Source organism: Chrysemys picta, chromosome 7 (genome assembly GCF_011386835.1).
Source record: "Chrysemys picta bellii isolate R12L10 chromosome 7, ASM1138683v2, whole genome shotgun sequence".
Taxonomy (NCBI): Eukaryota; Metazoa; Chordata; order Testudines; family Emydidae; genus Chrysemys; species Chrysemys picta.
This window is the reverse complement of record NC_088797.1, coordinates 123,043,979-123,065,611: the sequence shown is the minus strand read 5'-3', so window position 1 is coordinate 123,065,611 and position 21,633 is coordinate 123,043,979. Positions and strand designations below refer to the sequence as shown.

The 21,633-nt window shown below is 47.4% G+C and overlaps 1 protein-coding gene across 1 annotated transcript in view; it reads left to right on the top strand.

Moving 5' to 3' along the window:
- SORCS3 (sortilin related VPS10 domain containing receptor 3) overlaps positions 1-21,633 on the top strand; it is a 530,373-nt gene that overhangs the window by 957 nt on the left and 507,783 nt on the right. The window lies entirely within an intron of this gene.

The window sequence follows — 21,633 nt, the reverse complement described above, 5'->3', positions numbered from 1 at the left end:
ATAACTTTTCTGCATGATATGGCCCTTATTTCTGGACCTTGCCATGGCTGCTTTGTGCTGCCATGCTCCCGATCTGCCTGCTGCATCTTAACAGCCAGATCTGTTTATATACTAGACTCCCTCCTTATTATTCTGCATACAAATATCTGCTGTGCTATTGTTTTGTTTTTCCTTCTTTGGTTCATTTTACGAGCCGCATACTGCAAAGCGTTCAGTGGACAAGCTCCTTTAATCTTGCCTTGGTGGAAAATAAAATGGATTTAATCCCAGTGAGGAGCAGCTCCAACCACATCTGATTCGTCCTGGACCTTTATATTGTGGCCCAACACGGACACAACAGGGAATTAACAATCCCTCTCGGTGGCAAACCATTATGGTTGTGTCCTGGGGCTGCAATACTCAATGGCTCCATGTCTGAGTGGGCATGGTGGTCACCAGCCAGCTTCTTGCTCTTTCAGAAATACCGGCCTCTAAGGGTATGTCTACACTCACGGTGACGTGTAGAGGAAAAACACTGCACGCCTAGCTAGCCCAGTGTACATGGTGAGGCTCGGCTTAGGTGGATAGAGTACAGTAGAGTACCCTTACAAGCCTACAGCCCAAGGATATATACGCGACACAGCTCTCTACACGCCCAAGCAGTGCTTCCCGTGTCTACACTGCTGTTTTTAGCAGGGTAGCGTCTCATTGCCTCCCTGCTGCTGGAGCTCTTCCCTGCCATGTGTAGCTACACACCACAGTGTGGCTGCAGCCCGCTCTTCACCACAGCCTGTAGCTACGTGTATCCTACACACAGGCCCAAGTGAAGACAAGGCCTAAAAGGTATCTCAGCAGCTTTGCTAGTCCAGCCAACAGAGGGAACCTACAGCTAATGAAGCAGCTAGTCTGACACAGTTTGTAGTAGAGATCGGTGGGGATGCAGGCAGACCCAAACAGCTCCCGACAGGGACAGAAGCGCAAGCAGACAGCAGCCCGGGCAAGGCTCTTCGTCAAGAATTGCTACAGCTCCTCCATCAAAGTACCCTTCAGCCCAATGGTTGCTGATCCAATGCAGTGAAGTCAATGGGAGTCTTTCGACTGACTTTACTGGAGCCGGATAGATTGAGTCCCATTGATAGTTCTGGATGCTGCATAGCTAAAACCCGACACTTTGAGATCTGGGTACGCTGGCCCTTTAAGGCAGGCTACTGCAGTCAGCTCAAGCCCAGACTGTTGCATTCTGGGGGTTGTAGTTCCAAGCAGGATTGATGGGAACTGTAGGCTGAAAACAATAGCTCTGGAAAACTTCCAATGAGCTCGGCACTTATAAGGCCTTCATCAATAGAGCTGATTGTGAAAAATTCCAACAACTCAACTGAGTCCCAGACCAGTATCTGATCCACTAGACCCTCCTTCTTACTCCTAATAGTAATAGTCTCACTCCTATACTGGGACTTGCAGTATACTGGGTAGGGTGCCATCCTTCGGAGATGTTAAGCAAGATCTCCTTTTGTGCATCTCCATAAGCTTTCTCAGTGGAAGCAGAAGCTTCCCAGGGATGTCTGGAAATAAGCATCTGACTTAGTTTCTGGTGTTTGTGTTGGATGTATCATGGCTGTTATTAATCCGCTGTACATACTCACTGCAAGCATCTAATACATTGCGCTACAAGATACGCTGAGTATGAAATGTGCTAAATATACCCAAATTATCTTAGGGTCATCATGGTCCCATGTCTGGCTACCCCATAGGAATGGGTAAACCATTTGGGGTAAAATAACAAGCTGGAACTTAGCTCAAATGAAACTTCTGACAAGTGCTCAGTAACTTTTATTCTGCTGTAATTCACTGTCCCCTATGCCTCTCTTCTTCTAGGTCCTATTCAGAACAGAATTTGTAAGTGCTTAAATACCTACAAGCGGCTCTTGTAGGATGATATTTCTCCACTTGTTCTCAGTAAAGTATTTTCTTGTGATTCTTCCAACACAGTTTTGCAGACACAAGATGTTTGAATAAACACTCAAATGTTCTGTTGCCTGCTCAAACCAGTCCTTCAAACCGCAGTTCTGATCTTGCTCCAGTTGAAAGCCGTGGGATTCTTGCTACAGAGGTTCACTCAGTGCTACTAATGAGCTCACGTCTGATCACTGCTTTCCCTCTTTTCCCCACCCTTGTCTTCACTTGAACCTTTTTGGCTCTACTTAATATTAGAATAAATCCTAGCATTTTTGCTTGCCTTTGGGGAAGTACTGAGAAATCTTGAACCAGATCAGCACACATCTGCCTTCCTCTACCCTCTTACCAGCCCTATTTCCTCTACAGTGGATGGAGATCAACAAGATGTGGAGAGTGTGTGTGTGGAGGGGGGAGAGGCGCACATATGAGACTTGGACATAAAGCTGTTGTCAAAAGTAGAATGGGAAAGTCACTGGAAACCTTCATAGATGGATCTGACGAGAAGGCTGCTAAGCAGGTCACTTTCACCAATACAGCATTTAAGAAATCAATGCAACATTGACACGCCCATGGCCCAATCAACCAGTATTGATCCACTAATGACGTGCTGTTCAATAATCCTTTCGCATTACAACGTGATGGTTTCTAGATGTGATCGATTGCCGCTTTTGCAGGGATGCGCAAAACAACACCAACAAAAAATCATCGAAATTGCCCTGCGCAAACTTGGTTTTCTAAGGCAGCAGTGATTTCGGCAGCAGTGGTCGAGTTTTGCAGCAAGCTAATGTCTTGGTGTGTCTGTGAAAATGGATGCACAATGGCTACAGAAAATGCCTCCCTGATCTTGATGCTGACTCGCGCATCGGATCCTCTCTGGTAAGGAGTTAGGGGAAGAGGCTAAGAGTGAAGCTAGGAAAGACCTAGGGGCCTGTCATTAGTGGGAGTCTGTTCATTTACTTCAAAGGGCTTTAGGAGCAATTCTGGTTCATACAGAAGGAGAAACCTGCAGCTTCATCCAATTTCTAGAGTTTATTCCTCATCCCCAATCTAGCGTTTCATTTGTCATTAACTGGTACGTGCATATTAGGAAAACTAATACTCCAATAGCTGTATGTTGGGAAATCTCATACTCCGGGATCTGAGGTCTAATGAGAAGAGAGCCTTCCACACATGGCTTCCTTGCAAGACATCCTGTTAACACACACATTGCCTGGTCCTCTCAGGTGGTTCAGATCTGAGGTAGAAACAAGTCTGTGAAACCAGCTAGTAAAGTGTCAGTGTAATGGCCAACTGTTTTCAATCGAGTGATTTTGCTGTAGCCAGAATCTCTTGACCACAGGTATCCAGTTGTGGATCCCCCTGTGTCTAGTGGAATTAAAGAGCCAAATTTAGGATTTTTTTTATATATAAAACTCTTCAAAACAAACAGAAATGGAAATGTTTCATTTTGAGTTAAAAATTCATTGTCAACAGGGTTTCTTTTGTTTAAATATTTAAACATTTGCCTACCGTACCGGAATTACAAAGAAGCATTGTGCTAGTGCATCAAATCCAAAGCGAAACAGACTGGAAATCGAAATCTAGATTAGCTACAACTTATTAACCTGCCCACTGGTAAGTGGGTGTAAATCGCCCACCAACAGGTTGGGAAGGAGGGGTTGTAATGGGAAATGCAGCCAACATGAGGATTTAAGATGAAGGGGTTTTGTGGTCTTGCTTTATTATTACTGCCGTCCACTCTGTGTGTAACTTGCACCCTCCTAATGATGTCTAGAGCTAGCGCTCTCCAGTGCAACGCCTCTGATCGTGGACAGGAAACCCATCCAGTTCCACTCTCCAAGTGTGACAGCCGCCATTTTGAATGACACACCAGAGACTGAACTGGGGACTTGCAGAGCTTAACTCATGAGCTGCCACCACTGGAGCCAAGATTCTTTAGCTGCTGTGGTGACACATTCATATTCTCTGTGGCTCGGGCATGAAATGGAACCTGTAACACATGCTCATCCATGGGCTACACAAGCTGAGTGAAGAGCAACAGGAAAGTGACCAGCACAAATGGGGGCCAAAGACCATTCCATTTTTACAAACACGATTTTTTGTTTTAAATAAGCCACGGCGGAAAAGAAAATATGTTTTTACGATATGATCATCCTTTCAACTGTCCCCCTTTACAGAACCGTATGCTGGAGGAAAACGAAGATTGCCTTGGCCCAGGAAATCAAATGGAATGAGGAAAAATAACCTGGAGTGGATTTCTGTACCCACCAGCAGCGGACCTTAGCTCTGTTTCTGGTGGAGCCTCTTCTCACCCTTCCCTCTTTCCACCGTTCATTCTTCTCCTTCCCAGATCTTGTTGCTGCTACCTTGGAGTGTGATGTGTGTGCCTTTATGTGACGCCCTCCTGAAAACCACTTGCAGTAGCTTCTCATGAGGTGACTGGCTCTTTCTCACTTCTTTTCCTCTCCTTCCCAGCGTGCTAACTAAACACGAACACAAGGGAGCACCAAAGAGTTTCCTATTACTTTGAAGAGAAAAAAAAATACGTAAAGTTGATCAGTGACTGGTGAGCCTGAAGCAGCAACAAGAGCAAACCAAACGCCAGTCCAAAAGCAGCCCTTGTGTCTGAGTGGAGAATAGAAGTGCTGAGTTAGATGATCAAAGTCCATTGTTTCACTTCCAAACAACTCCTGCTCTTGGAAGCCCCGGCCTGACTCTGACCTCACTCCCACCTGCCGTGAAAGCCTGATTCAAAGCCCATTGCTGTCAATAGGAGTCTCTGCTTTGGTTCAGGCCCAAAGTCAGGAGTGACTCTGTTTGTGTGAGAGAGAGAACTGGGCCTCTAAAATGGACAGGGAGGAAAGGAGAGAGCAAGGTGTCCGGTGCTACTGGAACACTGGAGGGAGCAAGCTGTGTGGCGTTCGTCATGCTCTTAAATGTGACCTGCAGATAGTTTGTAACACTCCACCATGGAAACTAAACCTTTAAAAGTGTCGGTGAAAACTTCTCCTGCCACTAGCCAGCTGAACTGATCTAAGGACAGGCATATGAAGCAATCACCTCGCTTGTTTCCAAGTCTTTGTGCTTTACAAGTGACATAAAAACTGGGCATGTACCCTTCTTTAGGCTGGATAAAGAGGGTCTGAAATATGTCAGGTGGAGCAGAAGGGGAAGGGTTCTCTTTCTTTAGTAAAAGCGGGTGGTTGGCTCTTTTTGCTTCACTTTTACCTTAGAAATATCAGGAATATCAAGTCTGGATGTCCCGGTTTTGCTGAAGAGACCATTTGGGTGTATTGGAGAAAGTGCATTGGGAGTGCTCACCCACTACTTGAAGGGAGAAGGGGTTAAAATTTTTAGCAAAGACTTCATTTATCCAAAATGTCAATTAGTCATCGGAGCAAAATAGGAGAGTATAAGTTCATTAATGAGTATAAGTTCATTAATTGTTATGAAGGGCTCAGCTGATAGTGGGCCATATAAGTACCTAGCTAACACTGACCAAAACAAATAGTTGTATGCAATGTGAACATAAGAACGGCCATACTGGGTCAGACCAAAGGTCCATCCAGCCCAGTATCCTGTCTTCTGACAGTGACCAATGCCAGGTGTGCCAGAGGGAATGAACAGAACAGGGAATCATCAAGTGATCCATCCCTGCCGCCCATTCCCAGCTTCTGGCAAACAGAGGGTAGGGACACCATCCTTGCCCATCCTGGCTAATAGCCATTGATGAACCTATCCTCCATGAATTTATCTACTTCTTTTTTGAACCCTGTTATAGTCTTGGCCTTCACAACATCCTCTGGCAAGGAGTTCCACAGGTTAACTGTGCGTTGTGTGAAAAAATACTTCCTTTTGTTTGTTTTAAACCTGCTGCCTATTAATTTCATTTGGTGGCCCCTAGTTCTTGTGTTATGAGAAGGAGTAAATAACTCTTCCTTATTTACTTTCTCCGCACCAGTCATGATTTTATAGACCTCTATCTTATCCCCACTTAGTCGTCTCTTTTCCTAGCTGAAAAGTCCCAGTCATATCTAATCTCTCTGCAGCCGTTCCATACCCCAATCATTTTTGTTGCCCTTTTCTGAAACTTTTCCAATTCTAATGTATCTTTTTTGAGATGAGGTGACCACATCTGTATGCAGTATTCAAGATGTGGGCGTACCATGGATTTATATAGAGGCAATATATTATTTTCTGTCTTATTATCTATCCCGTTCTTAATGATTCCCAACATTCTGTTCGCTTTTTTGATTGCCGCTGCACATTGAGTGGATGATTTCAGAGAACTATCCACAATGACTCCAAGGTCTTTCTTGAGTGGTAACAGCTAATTTAGATCCCATCATTTTATATGTATAGTTGGGATTATGTTTTCCAATGTGCATTACTTTGCATTTATCAACATTGAATTTCATCTGCCATTTTGTTGCTGTCACCCAGTTTTGAGAAATCCTCTTGTAGCCAGGGCCGGCTCCAGGCACCAGGCAACCAAGCACGTGCTTGGGGCGGCACCTGGTAAGGTTGCGGCCAATCTTGGGGTGGCGGGGGGGCAGCGCGGCACGGGGGAGTTCCGGCGGCGCAGTGCTCGGCGGAGGGTGTTCGGCGGTGCGGCGCTCGGCGGGGGGTGTTCGGTGGCGCGGTGCTCAGCGGGGGGTGTTTGGCGGTGCTCACACGGGGCTTCAGCAGTGCAGCGCTCGGCGGGGGGCGGAGGTGTTCCATGGCGCTCGGCAGGGGTTTCGGCGGCGCGGCGCTCTGCGGGGGGCAGGGGGTGTTCGGCAGTGCGGCGCGGGGGCGGGGGCTGTTCGGCGGCGCGGCGCTCGGTGGGGTGCGAGGGGTGTTCGGCAGTGCAACAGGGGCTGTTCAGCAGTGCGGCGGGGGGGCGGGGGCTGTTCGGCCACCTAACTGTTTACCCCTTTTTCCAGATCATTTATGAATATGTTGAATGGTACTGGTCCCAGTACAGACCCCTGGGGAACACCACTATTTACCTCTCTCCATTCTGAAAACTGACCATTTATTCCCACCCTTTGTTTCCTATCTTTTAACCAGTTACCAATCCATGAGAGAACCTTCCCTCTTATCCCATGACTGCTTACCTTGCTTAAGAGCCTTTGATGAGGGACCTTGTCAAAGGCTTTCTGAAAATCTAAATACACTATATCCACTGGATCACCCTTGTTCACATGCTTGTTGACCCCCTCAAAGAATTCTAGTAGATTGGGTGAGGCATGATTTCCCTTTACATAAACCATGCTGACTATTCCCCAACAAATTATAGTCATCTATGTGTCTGACAATTTTGTTCTTTACTATAGTTTCAACCAGTTTCCCCGGTACTGAAGTCAGGCTTACCGGCCTGTAATTGCCGGGGTCACCTCTGGAGCCCATTTTAAAAATTGTGACTTGAAAACAAATCTGCCCCGTCTCAGTTGCTCAGCTTTCACTCTTGTGATGTCATTTCCTTAGATCTTTAGTGATCATAGAATCATCCAGGGTAGACAAGACCTAACTTCTAATGTATTTTTTTTTTAAAGCAGGGGAAAATGTTACTTTTTTCTACATAGGTTGTTATACTGTCCTCATCAGCATAGTATCGGGAGAGCATTAAGTGATATGACTCGTATCTGCCAGTTCATAGGCTTTGTTTATCCATCATAAATAAGAAGAAAAGGGCTCCAGACCATTTCCTCCTCCCTGCTCCCCATTTCCGATCAGCTTTAAGACTCTGTGTGTCATGTTTGGTAAATGGAGCCTTGGTATCTGGTTGTTTTCGTACAGACATCTGAGGGCTTTGGAGTGGTGCACCTATATTAATATTGTTCTTTGTTACTACACTGCCCCTTATGTCAACATGGCTTTTTTTTAACTAGCAAGTCCTTTGTGACCAAGCCCTTGCTGCAGATGGTTACACCTGCAAGGCTGATGTAATGTCAGTAGCAAATCTGTAGCCATGTTAAATGTCATGCTTGTCATTCACGCTGCACACCAAGGCCTCTTAAAACATCCTAGCAACAATAGAGTAGGAAATCAGTTCTCTCTGCTCCGAAGGCCCCAGCCTGCTCTCACTTGAACACAAGGAGAACTAGCAGAAAGCCTAGAGCCATGATCATTCCATCCAATAGAGGGCGGTAGTGCACATACACACTAATAACATGTTCAGCACGACACATCGCTGTGTCCGTACACATTCCAGTTTATGAAAGCAGGACGCTTGGGTATGCTAGAACGGTTTACGTTTCAAACTCAGGTTAGTGAATAGGCTCCCTGGACTTCGTTTTCCACTGCCTGATTTGTAACAGCTGAGGACCTGGCCTTCAAAATGTAATTCTTTACTGCTTTGCCCCTTCTGTAGGCATTTACCCCTCAGCAAAAGGCATGTCAATCACTGCCACGCTACACCTCCTTTTCGCAGGGGTAACCGCCTACAGAAGGGGCAAAGCCCTGGAAAACCGCACGGGGTCCTTAGGTGGTGTAAATGGGGATCGTTCCACTGATTTAATCGCTTTACAGCAATAAGAACAGGATACAGACTAACACGGCTGCTACTCTGAAACTTTACAGCAATAGAGGATCTGGTCCAGACTCTATGAAGAGTATAATGCTAATACTGCCTCGATACTAGATTTCCACGTGTAATGTCTGTGCAAGAAGCAGGGACAGGGATTAAAGAATGGAAACAGGAGTAATGTTTTAATCCCTCCCCTAACCGCACGGTCTGTTTCCACAATGGCACAGACGGCAGTCTAGGCAGCTATGGAACTCTGCAGAGTGAAAGCCACCCCAAAACACAAGTATTTACATATTTCTGGTGCTTCGTCACACAGCCAAGTGTAGCCCTCGTGTGCCAAAACTACTTATCAGTTGCTTAGGACTGTGACTGTTTCACCTTTTCTGTGAGATTAGCCAGGGAACTTTCTCGGGGCCTGATCCCGTTTCCCGTGGTGTCAGTAGCAAAAATCCCATTGAGTGCAATGGCAGAGGGTCAGATCTATAGAGAGGAAAACTTTGTCTTTCAAAAATTCAGCATGGGGGTGGGGGGGGGGGGGGAGGGAAACCCCTGTGTGGGCCGTAAAAGCCTCACAAAAAAGTCAAGAGGGTTGTAATAATCAGAGTCCTGCTATAAAAGAAGATCGGGAAACCTACCAAAACCAAACCCTTAAAGACAAATGAATGAAAATCCTGAACTCCATCTCTTTTATCTCTGGGAGCAGGGCTACCTACATTGCAATGACTCCAGGCCCACAGTCAGTCTGGCAGCTGGTGTGGTGGAGATTGGTGGCTCTCTTCCATGACATCCGTCAGTGCAAGGACCTTGCAGGGTTCAGCCTCTGCCTCTTAAAGTACACGTCCGGATGCTAAAGCCTGGATGGTATACTGTACTCCACTACCTACTGCATTGCATTGTGGGGGGAGTGCAACAATCCAGTTCCTGCAGGTGGTGCTGCGTGGTTGTGCAGTGCACTGGGTGTACCCCAAAAGGCTAACTCGTGTGGATGTGCTGCAACGGTGCGATTCTCTAGTGCACCTGCTAGCTTGATATTCTTTACCTGGATTTAAAGGCTGGCTTCAAATGTCTGCTCCATGTAGCAGCACCCAGCGGCTGGCCACATTCCCGTGGTCAGATCCCATTCTGGAGGAGCATCAAGGCAGGTGTGAGCTTCAAGAGCCCTTAATTTGCAGAGACATGTGAGTACGGCATTATAGCACACATGGCAATGCTGTAGGCACTTATGGGTTTGAGTTGGACCCCTGCACTGGACTAAGATGAATCCACCTCTTCAGCTCCTGCCACAGTCAGTACATGTGACATTGGTGTGTCACATAGGTTGACGTCACTGTGGCTGCTACATCTTATTATGGTGATTTGGTGATGGCAGCGGTCACGGTGAGGCTTCGTTGGTGTTAGCGTGTAACTCATGAGTATTCATTGGGGCACGCTGTTGCATATTTTGTTATGCATCGCTGGACTAATTTGTCTAAGCAACACATACGGTGCAGCAACACCCGGGTAAGACTCCAGTACCGCGAAACTGCCTTCATGGGAACGTGGCTGCTAGAACTGCAGCTCCCCCAAAGCATCGCAGCCCATCCTGTCCTGAGGGAGGCCACATACACTGATCCATGCAAAATAAAGCGGCTGCTTTAGGCAGTGCAGACTGGTGGACCTGATAACCAGGCTGGGACAAAAAGATGGACACACCCAGTTCAGTTTGTAGCCTTTTCCTCAGTGGGCTCTGTTTATTCTTACACACATGCTGAGGCCCTCCTTGATATCCCCCTAACTGGGAGTTTTCAGGCCCAGTCACTAGTTCAGGGGTGGCCAACCTGTGGCTCCGGAGCCACCTGCGGCTCTTCCGACGTTAATATGAGGCTCCTTGTACAGGCACCGACTCCGGGCTGGAGCTACAGGCACCAACTTTCCAATGTGCCGGGGGGTGCTCACTGCTCAACCCCTGGCTCTGCTACAGGCCCTGCCCCCCACTCCACCTCTTCCCGCCCCCTCCCCTGAGCCTGCAGTGCCTCACTCCTTCCCCCCAGAGTAGGGTTACCATACGTCCTCTTTTTCCCAGACATGTCCGGCTTTTCGGCACTCAAACCCCAGTCCGGGGGGAATTGCCAAAAAGCCGAACATGTCCGGGAAAATGGCGGCTCTGCTCCTCCCCTGACTCTTCGGCTCTCTTTAAGAGCCGAGCTGCCCGAACACTACCGGCTTCGGGCAGCCCCCTTGCCTCCGGACCCCAGCCGCCAGCCGGGCACTTCCCCTCCCGGGCTCCGGCGGCGCAGGGTCCGGAGGCATGGGGGCTGCCCGAAGCCGGTAGCGCTGGGCAGCTCGGCTCTTAAACAGAGCCGAAGAATCAGGGGAGGAGCAGAGCCTCCAGCCGCGGCGGCTGCATGGGGGCTGCCCGAAGCCGGTAGGGTCCGGAGGCATGGGGGAGGAGCAGAGCCGTCGCGGCTGGAGGCTCTGCTCCTCCCGACTCTTTGGCTCTGTTTAAGAGCCGGGCTGCCCGAGCGCTACCGGCTTCGGGCAGCCCCGTGCCTCCGGATCCTGCACTGCTGGAGCCCGGGAGGGGAAGTGCCTGGCTGGGGGCACAGGGTCCGGAGGCAAGGGGGCTGCCCGAAGCCCGAGCGCTACCGGCTTCACGGTTTGCCGGGCAGCCTCCAGACCCTGCGCCCCCGGCTGGGCGCTTCCCCTCCCGGGCTCCAGCTACGCTGGGGAAGCGCCGGCCGGGGGGGGGGGGGCGCAGGGTCTGGGGGCTGCCCGGCAAACCGTGAAGCCGGTAGCGCTTGGGCAGCCCTTTCCACGTGGCTGGGAGTGGGAGGGAGGAGGGGGCGGAGTTAGGGAGGGGAAGGGGCGGAGATGGGGCGGGGCTGGGGGTGGGGAAATAGGCGGGGCCAGGGCCCGTGGAGGGTCCTCTTTTTTTATTTGCTAGATATGGTAACCCTACCCCAGAGCCTCCTGCATACCACAAAACAGCTTATCAGGAGGTGTGGGGAGGGAAGGGGAGACGCTGATCGGTGGGGTTGCTGGTGGGTGGGAGGCGCTGGGGGAGGGGGGCAAGTGATACATTGGTAAATTCTGCCTCCTTCTCAGGCTCAGATTGGCCACCCCTGTCCTAGGTGCTATCCAGCTGTGATTCCCAGTACCGGCCACTGGGCTCTGCTCCAGAACAGGGCTAGCTGCTGCCTGGCTCCCTGGCCCTTAAAGGGGCAGACCCCTATTAAAGCCAGCTTAGAGCAGTACAAACTGCAGAGTAGGCAGCCGTGTGGCTGGCAGTGAGCTTCAGAGAGGCAATTACCTTGGCATAGATTTTTTTTTCTCACTTACCTGGCATTGTATCACTGTACTTAGTGTCCTGCCAATCCGTCTTCCTGGTTCTGTTGTTCAAGGGCCCTCCAGCTATCACTCTGCCGCTATCTGTATTGACCCATTCTTAAAATTTATCGAGGCTTAGGAGACATTTTAATATGAATACAGTGTAACTTTTAGCCTTGTAGGAATACTCGTCTAGCGCTTCAGGCTTTATATTTCTCACTGAGCACTTCCTCATGCCATCAGCCAGAGGTGTGGAAGGCAATGTGGTGTATGAATGATGATACATCAGTTCTTCTTATGCCACTGGAAGGTAGACTGGCCTGGAAATGGGATCTCTTTCAAGGATGACTTACCTTGTATGCAGTCACGGCACTTCTAGATGGAGGCATTGAAGCCTAAACACTCTCTAGCCTGTTCATTTTTCACCTAATGCGTGCGGTAGAAGAGAGAGGGTGCATATGGGCCAGGTAGGTCATGCATACATTAGAATAGGCTGTGGAGTAAGATTTGTCTACCAGAAGTGCTAAGCAACTGCTCTAATCTCCAGAGCAACAATTTGATCCACATGGAGAATTTATCTCTTGAAGCGTGCAGAATTGATTCCTAGCTAACTGGCACCATGGTGAAGAAGACTGAAATAATCATGCGTTTAGTTTCTCATGGTGAGTGATTTTTCTGACCATCATGGCATGGTAAATTACTTGTAATTAAATAGTAAATGCTAAAGAACTTCTAGGTTTTTTGTGTCATGTCTCTTTGTGCAGCACTAGACTTGCTAGTGGTCCCTCTGTCCATTAGGCAGTTGTTGCTATGAGATTCAAAAACGTGCAGGTCACTCGGTGAGTGCAGCACTGGGGTCGGGGGTAGGAGGAGAAATATATCTTTCAATGCACAGGCTAAGCCCTAGTCTGCACTAGAGAATTACTGTGGTAGAACTACATCACTCAGAGGTGGGAATAATCCACATCCCCGAGTGACATAGTTATATTGATCTCTGTGCAGGTGTAGACAGTGCTATGGCAGAAGGAGATCTTCTCCCACTGATGTAGCTACTGCCTCTTGCAGAGATGGATTAACTACACTGATGGGAGAACTCTTGTGCGTTGGCATAGAGCATCTTTATTAACGCCCTACATCAGCACCACTCGCTGGTGCAGCTGTGCCGATGCAGGGTTTTAAGTGTACACCTGCCCTAAGAAAACCCAGCAGTGTTCAGAGCACAGATATCTTGGGACTGGTCATGATACTATCTATATAGGAGTAATTGTTCTCCCTAAGTGCATCCTTATTTAAAGGAAAAAAGCTACAACTATATGCACAAACAGGTTTCCACACAGTTTGAGTTCCAGCTGTGTCTTCTTTGTTAACCAGTCTGGAAAACAGAGCCATCTAGTGGCTGAATAATATACTCCATGTAAACCATTAAAATCACCAGGAAGCCTAGCTGCTAGAATTCTAAATATTGCAAAACGGTAATTATGGAATTAAGAAGGAGGAGGGAGTAATAACTGGTTGCACTTTGTGCTTAGGCCAACTCTTGAAAATGATCTAGCTGAATGTTTCTGTTCATGGTGTTAGGACAGAAGTTGGACATGCTAATTCCCTTGGTTATTAACAGAATAGGTTAATAGGTTTCACATGTAAGGGAACAATGGGGCAAATCTATCGGTGTATTTCTAACATGCCCATAGCTGTGATATCTGAAAGTCAGGTATGATGTGGTGCGTACACTGAATCCAAACATCATAGAAACACAACGGCTCTTTGTTAAATAAGCTTCCTGCAGTGTAAGGCCATCGCATGGGTTGAGAGCAGCAGGGATTAAACTTCGGGCCTCAACACGAGCCGATATTGCCTGAGCCAGAAGGCCCAGGTCTGTTACGTAAGGCTGAGCAGAATCTCTATATGTGACCCAACCACCCCTAGAGGTGCCGCGTGGAGTAAGTGTGGGGGTTATACTAGCCCAGTGGCTCCTCACTAAATGAGCGGCCTGCAAGTTACATGCACAGGGTTGTTTTCTGTCCCCTTTACACAGGGTGCAAATGCAATGACGAATCGAGCCCAGGGGTTATTGCAATGGAGGGGATAAAAGCAATCCTATGCTTTGCTGCATATGCCTTGAAATTGCATCAGTCCTCGCAGGCCCAGGTATGTGAAAGCACCAGCGAAGTGGCTGGGTAGCAGATTTAATCCTCGCCTCACCTGCTCCGACGAGAGGCTTGTCACTGAGCTTCTCAATCAGAGTTGATCAATGAGGTAATTGGCAGCCTCTCAAGCAAAAGAAGGAGCTAATGAGTAAACAGCCAGGCGGCGGGGCCTTTCCTATTCCAGGCCTGCGGGAATGTCACGCAGGAGCAGCAGCGCAGGATATTAGCGCAGGTAATAGACACTCAGCAGCAAAGCTCGCACCAGCAGGTCCGATGGCATTTGCTGCTTGAGGCGGTTTGAGGAGAGACAGGGCTCGGAAGTGTCAGCACTGCAATCGGGATGTGTGATTGCAGGTGAGTGGCCAGCCTGTGTAACTACCTAGATCAAAGGCAGCTTGTAATTGGCTCCCCATGCTGCAGTGATGCCTCCCAAATGCAGTGTAGACGTACCCGTTTCATGTGAGACCGCTCTTGGCCGGGAGACCTTCAGATGAATACTCAAGCTTCTGGTGTAAGCTGCTTCTGGTAGCTTCCTCCATCGCTTTGCTATTTGTTTGTGTGCTTAGGCAGCAACATTTCCAGCAAAAATACAGGCTACAGCCCATTGCCTTGAGCCACTGGCCCTCCGCCCCCGCTCATTCCAGTTTGTGAACTGAATGATAGCTGTATTCATTCTGAGGCTGGGGACAGGGAAGTCTCCCCTGTGTGTGGAAACCTCCCACAGGAGGCAGGAAATGGAGTGTCTGGGCACAGGTGTGAGGTTCTGCAGGGCCAAGACTCGAACGCCGATCTGTGGGATGGCTGACGCCTCCATGCTGCTCCCCGAGATAAACATCCCAGGAAGTATTACCTCAGAAGGCTGGACAGACAACTGCCCTTGATTGGTCCAGGCACCCTACTGAAGCGCAGGAGCTGGTCTAGGAAGTGTCTGTCCAATGAGGTGGCCTCCCCTGATAGTTGTAGTGATAGACCTGTGTCTTGGCTGGCTTTTGGACTCCCGACCCTGGCTTGGACCCTCATTTTCCATCGTTGAACTTGGACTCCCGGTTCCAACCCCCGGCTTCATCTTGGGCATCGGCTTTGACCCCTGACTTTGATATTGGGACTCTGTCTCTGGCCCAAAGTTCAAAAGTGCTTGTGTCTGCAAAAAAGCAGAAGGGGTGGGTGGGGGGGGGGGTATGGAAACAGTAGGCATGAACAAACCAGTTTGGGTAAGATGAACATTCCTCCACCTTCCACCCACTCTCAGAGTCTGGCTTAATACAGAGAGCCTGATTCCACGGTCCTGATACTCAGTAATCCCTTAGCTGAGGGTGGAAATCTTGGATGCAGTGGGACTATCTGTGTAGTAAGGAATTACCCTTTCCAGTTAGGCCCACACTGTTTGGGAGGGTTAGAAAATTCCAGGTAACTGCTTCATTTTTCATTGTCTTTCTTTGAAAAGCCTCTGAACTTCTGGGTCACAGCTTGGGCTGGAAGAAGAAGGGTGACGATTCCATCAGAGGCCACTGTCGTGCTTAGAAAAGAAGTAGGACATACTAGGAAGCTGATGGGCCAGCCTTATCTTGTGATATTTCCCTCCCTGTTTTGCAGGCACAAGAGCTTGTGAATTTTGGGTGCTTATCCCAAATGAACCTTCACCACATGAACTTCGCCCATCGCTAGCTGGTCTCTGGGAGAAATAGCTTTGATCATAAATACCATTGTACTCTGTCCCCAATATCACAGGTTCCATTGGACTCTATGGGTATATGTACATGTGCTGCAGTCACATATCTTAGCTCTCCTTCCACGGTACATGGCCTCAACTGCACTGATACTAGAATTGTAGAATCATAGAACTGGAAGGGACCTCGAGAGGTCATCTAGTCCAGTCCCCTGCACTCATGGCAGGACTAAGTATTATCTAGACCATTCCTGACAGGTGTTTGTCTAACCTGCTCTTAAAAATCTCCGGTGATGGAGATTCCACAACCTCCCTAGGCAACTTATTCGAGTGACAGGAAGTTTTTCCTAATGTCCAACCTAAACCTCCCTTGCTGCAATTTAAGCCCATTGCTTCCTGTCCTATCCTCAGAGGTTAACTAGAACAATTTTTCTCCCTCCTCCTTGTAACAACCATTTATGTACTTGAAAACTGATACCATGTCCCCTCTCAGCCTTCTCTTCTCCAGATTAAACAAACCCAAATTTTTCAATCTTCCCTCACAGGTCATGTCTTCCAGACCTTTAATTATTTTTGTTGCTCTTCTCTGGACTTCCTCCAATTTGTCCAGATCTTTCCTGAAATGTGGCGCTCAGAACAGGACACAATACTCCAGTTGAGGCTTAATCAGCGCGGAGTAGAGAGGAAGAATGACTTCTCGTGTCTTGCTTACCACATTTACTACAACTATTCAGTGCTTATGTCTCTGTCTGCGTGATTGCGCCACAGGGTAGATTCAACAGTAGTGCCTGATTTTACCTTCTTCTCAAGAAGCAAGAGGGTCGGTGCCTGTGGGGAACTACTGGGCCAGATCTTCAGCTGGAATAATTCAGCAGAGCTCCACTGGCTTCAACTGATTTACAGCAAGTGAGGATCTCGCTCATCATGTCCCTTGTCTCCCCCTCAAGCTGCATTTATGGCTCTCCAGGTATCCTTGAGTGCTTGACAGCATTTTCAGATGTAATTTAGTCTCTGAGGCCACCTGCGTTCCCTGTCAATCTCTTCAATGTTCACCACCCTCCTTCCACCCTGCCCCTTCCCTCCCACCCCTGCCTTTCTATAGAACACAGATAACATGCTGCTGTGGCCAAAAAAAGGAGCTTGCAGTTCTAAGGTGCCTGTCACCATAGCACCTCACACATAGCTGCGAGATGACTCAGATGCCATAACTCAGGCTGGGATGTGTCACCCATGAATTATGATATTTTTGAGTGCAAAGCCGTGGGGTTTTGAAGACAAGACGGGAATGGGGGGCAGGAGAGGAGAGGGGGAGGATATAGGGGAAGGAGAGAAAGAGAGAGAGAAAAGGAGGGGGTGGAGTGAATTTTCCAGCACTGAATCCTTCCTTAAAGTTACAGAAATGAATTAGGGAAACGCAGTGGTGATGCCATATTGGGCCAGACATTGCAATGTATTCCAGCACCAATCTTTTTGTCATAAAAGGAAGCATGGTCCAGTGGTTAGGGTGCTAGTCTGTGACTTGAGAGACCCAAGTTCAATTGTCTGCTTTGCTGTAGATGCCCTATGTGAGGCTGGGCAGTCATAATCTCATGATGGTATTAGTAAGAGGGTTAGTACTGTTGGCCTGGTCAAATTCCACTCCCTGGAGTAGCATAAAGTTCCCCCCCACAATTTCAGTAGGGGGTATGTTCTAAACAGCTGTTGCATTCTACCCCAGAGGCAGCTGCATGTCTGACTGATAAACTTTTTTGGTATGGTTAAGTTCGATGGGCTCCTTTTAGATGAAGGAGGCTTATATAAAAAAATAAAGGGCTTTCTGTTTAGATAGAACAAAGGATGGTCTTCCTTTGGTACAACACTAAGCGTATATTTGGTGCTTAATGAATAGATAACAATGCTGAACATTTCCTGAACATGCATGTCAGACTAGTGCAGAGACACGGGAAAGGAGTTTGAATTATGCAGTCGCTTAGGGGAAAGGCACCTCCTTTTGATACTTCCTGGACTGGAGTTGCATGAAATGGGCACAGCTTCGACACATATTGATACTGGGGGTTTAGCCATGGGTTTAGCTATATCGTTGGGTGTGCACCAATGCAAAGCCCGGCTGAAGATACTTTGCAGAGGCATAAAAAGTTTCCCTTTGTCTGAGGAGGAGTTTGCACAGACCTAGCTACATCAGTAGGCCAAAATGAACGGGAAGCTGGGAGATTCTGCACCAGAACAGAGCAGTCTGTTCTGTGACGGTGATGCTTCAAGGGCAGAACCTTGCAGCCCCTACCGCCTCCCGCTAATGCCAGCTCCAGCATAACAATGGCGGGAGACATTTTTCAGAAGAATGTCAACTCCATTACAGCCAGAGAGGGCCTTTATGGGCCAAGAAAGGTCGAGGTGGAGATAAATATTTGAGGAGAGAGATGAGCTGTCTAAATTCATGAACGTAAGGAAAAATGTATTGAGTTTCCCTGCGGCAATGTACCAGGATCACTGTAGAGTCTTGATTTCTCGTAAACTTCCCCTGACTTCCCGCTTGTTGTGAGAAGTTCTTTCTGGTTCATTTTGCTCTAGGAAAGAAAGGGTGGGGCTCCCCCCCCCCCAACACACTCTGTTTGCCGTGGGTGCAGGCCAGGGACAGGAAATGGGGAACCTCAGTCCTTCCCAATTTCTGTGTTAAAGGGTTATACTCTGTTAATAATAATATATGGAGATATATCTATTTCATAGAACTGGAAGGGATCTTGAAAGGTCATCGAGTCCAGCCCCCTGCCTTCACTAGCAGGACCAAGTACCAATTTTGCCCCAGATCCCTAAATGTCCCCCTCAAGGATTGAGCTCATAACGCTGGGTATAGCAGGCCAATGCTCAAACCACTGAGCTATCCATCCCCTGTTAATTCAGCATTAGACCAGGGCGAACCTGGAAGTCAGCAGACTAAGGGCCTGATTCTCCACTGAGAATCATCTCTATTTGGTCTAACAGTCTGGGTCCAAACTCATTTGAATTCTCAATGGGTATTTGGTTTGATCATGTTTGTGTGATGGCTACCATCTTGGTTAACACACCAGGGATTGAACCAGGAACCTTCAGAGCAAAAAGCATGAGTTGCTAGCGCTGGCGCTAAAGAGCAAGTGCTGGAGCTAAGGGCTGTAACAGTCTCTTTGGGTCAAAGTAGACATAAAGGAAGATCCATCCACCCGGAAGTGACTTAGATGACCAGTTATGCCCCATAGATCACAAATAGTCTAAGCAAACAATTCATGAACAACCCAGAGGGTGAAATTGTCTCTGCATGAACTCCTTGAAAAGCTACAAATAGTGAAGACATTAGCAAATATCAGTCCACTCATGACTGAGGGGAAGAAAGATGTTCTACTCAACCAGCTTTAGTGTTGGCTGTGTAAAGTTTTTTTTATTTATAGGAACTTTCAAAATAATTACAGTAGTGCCTAGAGACCAGTTGGGATTGAGCTCCCAGTGTGCAAGGCACTGTACAGAAAGGCCAATAGACAGGCCCTGCCTTGAAGAGCTTACCATCTAAATAGCTAGGACAAACCAGGGGAAAAGGAATAGAACATAAAAGCAGAATTCTGTCTTGATGCTACCTTAATGGATCTGTAACTTGTCCTGTGTCCCCAGGTGATGGGGCGGAATTTACTTCATAAATAAAACCACTGTTTGGAAAATGATCTTCAAAATGGCCTTACCTGTGTTACTAATAACACCTGAGTTCATTTCAAAATGAACCTTAAAAGAGCCCCTTCCTTTGTGCCACTGATGCTGGTTCCCTTCTGGGTTCCTCAGCTTAGATCCAGACATGTCAAACCCGTGGGGAAAAAAAATGCAGAGATTGGGCTTGTTTTTTGCTTAATTGGCTTGTGAGTTGCTTGTTGGCTAGTTTTTGGCTTGTAGCGTTGCTTCTTTTTTTTCATCGGCTCCCAGCAAGCAGGGATAAGGGGGGCACGGGAGGGGGAGAGTCAGGGGTGCACCACAGTCCTAGACTGCATGCTGGGGGGATCTAGTCATATAGAGCGTTGGGGTTCTTAGGGATTGGATTGTTATGGCCTTGTTTTGAAATGGGATTCGCTTGTTTTTTGGCTTATTGTGAAAGTCGGGGTGCTCATTTACCGCGTGAAAGTTGGCAACTGTGCTTAGATCAGCTTGTCTTAAAGTGTGGGGTCTGACCCCTTAGTGGGAGGATGCCTGGACAGACTTCCCAATCATTCTTCAGAGTTTCAGCTTTCATTTTGAAAAATAAAAATGGTAAGGCTTTGTCTGCACCCAAAAATTGTACTGCTTTTAACAATAGCAGTATAGTTAAAGAGGTACAGCCCTGCAGTGTGGATGCAGTTAGGCTGGTAAAAAAAGGTGGTTTATATACCCGTAGGGAAGGCGAATAAACTGTACTGGTGTAAGGCAGTCTAGATAGCTTGCATCCAAGTGTTGTGAAGGAGCTTGCTAAAGACATCTCTGGACTGTTAGTATTGACTTCCAGGAAGTCAGGGAAAACTGGGGAAGTTCCAGAGGACTGGAAGAAAGTTAATGTTGTGTCAACATTTTAAAAGGGTAAACAGGATGACCTGGGTAATTATAGGCCTGTCAGCCTGACATCAATCCTTGGCACAGTGGCATGGCTGACATGGGACTTGATTAATAAAGAATTAAAGGAGGGAAATATAATTAATGCCAATCAGTGTGGGTTTATGGAAAATAGATCTTGTCAAACTAACTTGATATCTTTTTTTGACGAGATTACAAGTTTGGTTGATAAAGGTTATTGATGTAATACACTTCGGTAAGGCATCTGACTGCATGCCGTTTTGATTAAGAAACTAGAATGATACAAAATCAACATGGCATCCATTAAATGGATTAAAAAACGGCTGATAGGTCTCAAAATGTAATTGTAAACTGAGAATCATCACTGCGTGAGTGTTTCTAGTGGGATCCCACAGGGACCAGTTCTTGGCCCTACACGATTTAACATTTGTATCAATTACCTGGAAGACATCATAAAATTATTACTTATGAAGTTGGCAGATGATACAAAGATTGGGGGAGTGGTAAATAATGAAGAGGACAGGTCACTTATAGATAGGGATCTGGATCTCTTGGCAAGTTGTGCACAAGCAAACATGCGTTTTTAAATGGCCAAATGTAAAGTCATACATCTAGAAGCAAAGACTGCAGGCCATACTTACAGGACAGGGAACTCTATCCTGGGAAGCAGTGACTCTGAAAGGGACATGGGGGTTGAGCTCGATAATCAGCTGAACATGACCTCCAGTGTAATGCTGTGGTCAAAAGGGTTAATGTGATCCTTGGAGAATCTTGAGTAAGTAGGTTATTTTACCTCTGTATTTGGCACTAGTGCAACTGCTGCTGGAATACTGTGTCCTGGTCTTGTGTCCACAATTCAAGAAGGATGTTCATAGATTCATAGACTCTAGGATTGGAAGGGACCTCGAGAGGTCATCAAGTCCAGTCCCCTGACCTCATGACAGGACCAAATACTGTCTAGACATGGAGATAACATGGAGAGAAGACAGGAGAATGATTAAAGGATTGGAAAACATGCATTACAATGAAAGACTAAAAGAGCTCATGCGACCTAATTTAACAAAGACCAGTTAAGGGGTGACTTGATCACAGTTAATAATGGGGAACCAATATTTAACAATGGGCTCTTCAATCTAGCAGACAAAGGTATAAAAAGATCCAATGTCTGGAAATTGAAGCTGGACAAATTCAGGTTAGAAATAAGGCACACATTTTTAACAGAAAGGGTAATTAACCATTGAACAATTGTACCAGGAGTTGTGGTGGCGTCTTCATCCCTGGGATTTTTAAAGAAGATTGGATGTTTTTCTAAAAGATACACTCTTGTTCAAACAGGAATTAATTCAAGTAAGCCCTATAGCCCATCATAAACTCCAAGGCCAGAAGGGACCATTGTGATCATCTAGTCTGACGTCCTGTATAACACAGGCCATAGAACTTCTCCAAAACAATTCCTAGAAGTCAGAGTAGGCGGTCAGACTGGGTGATCACAATGGTCCCGTCTGGCCTTA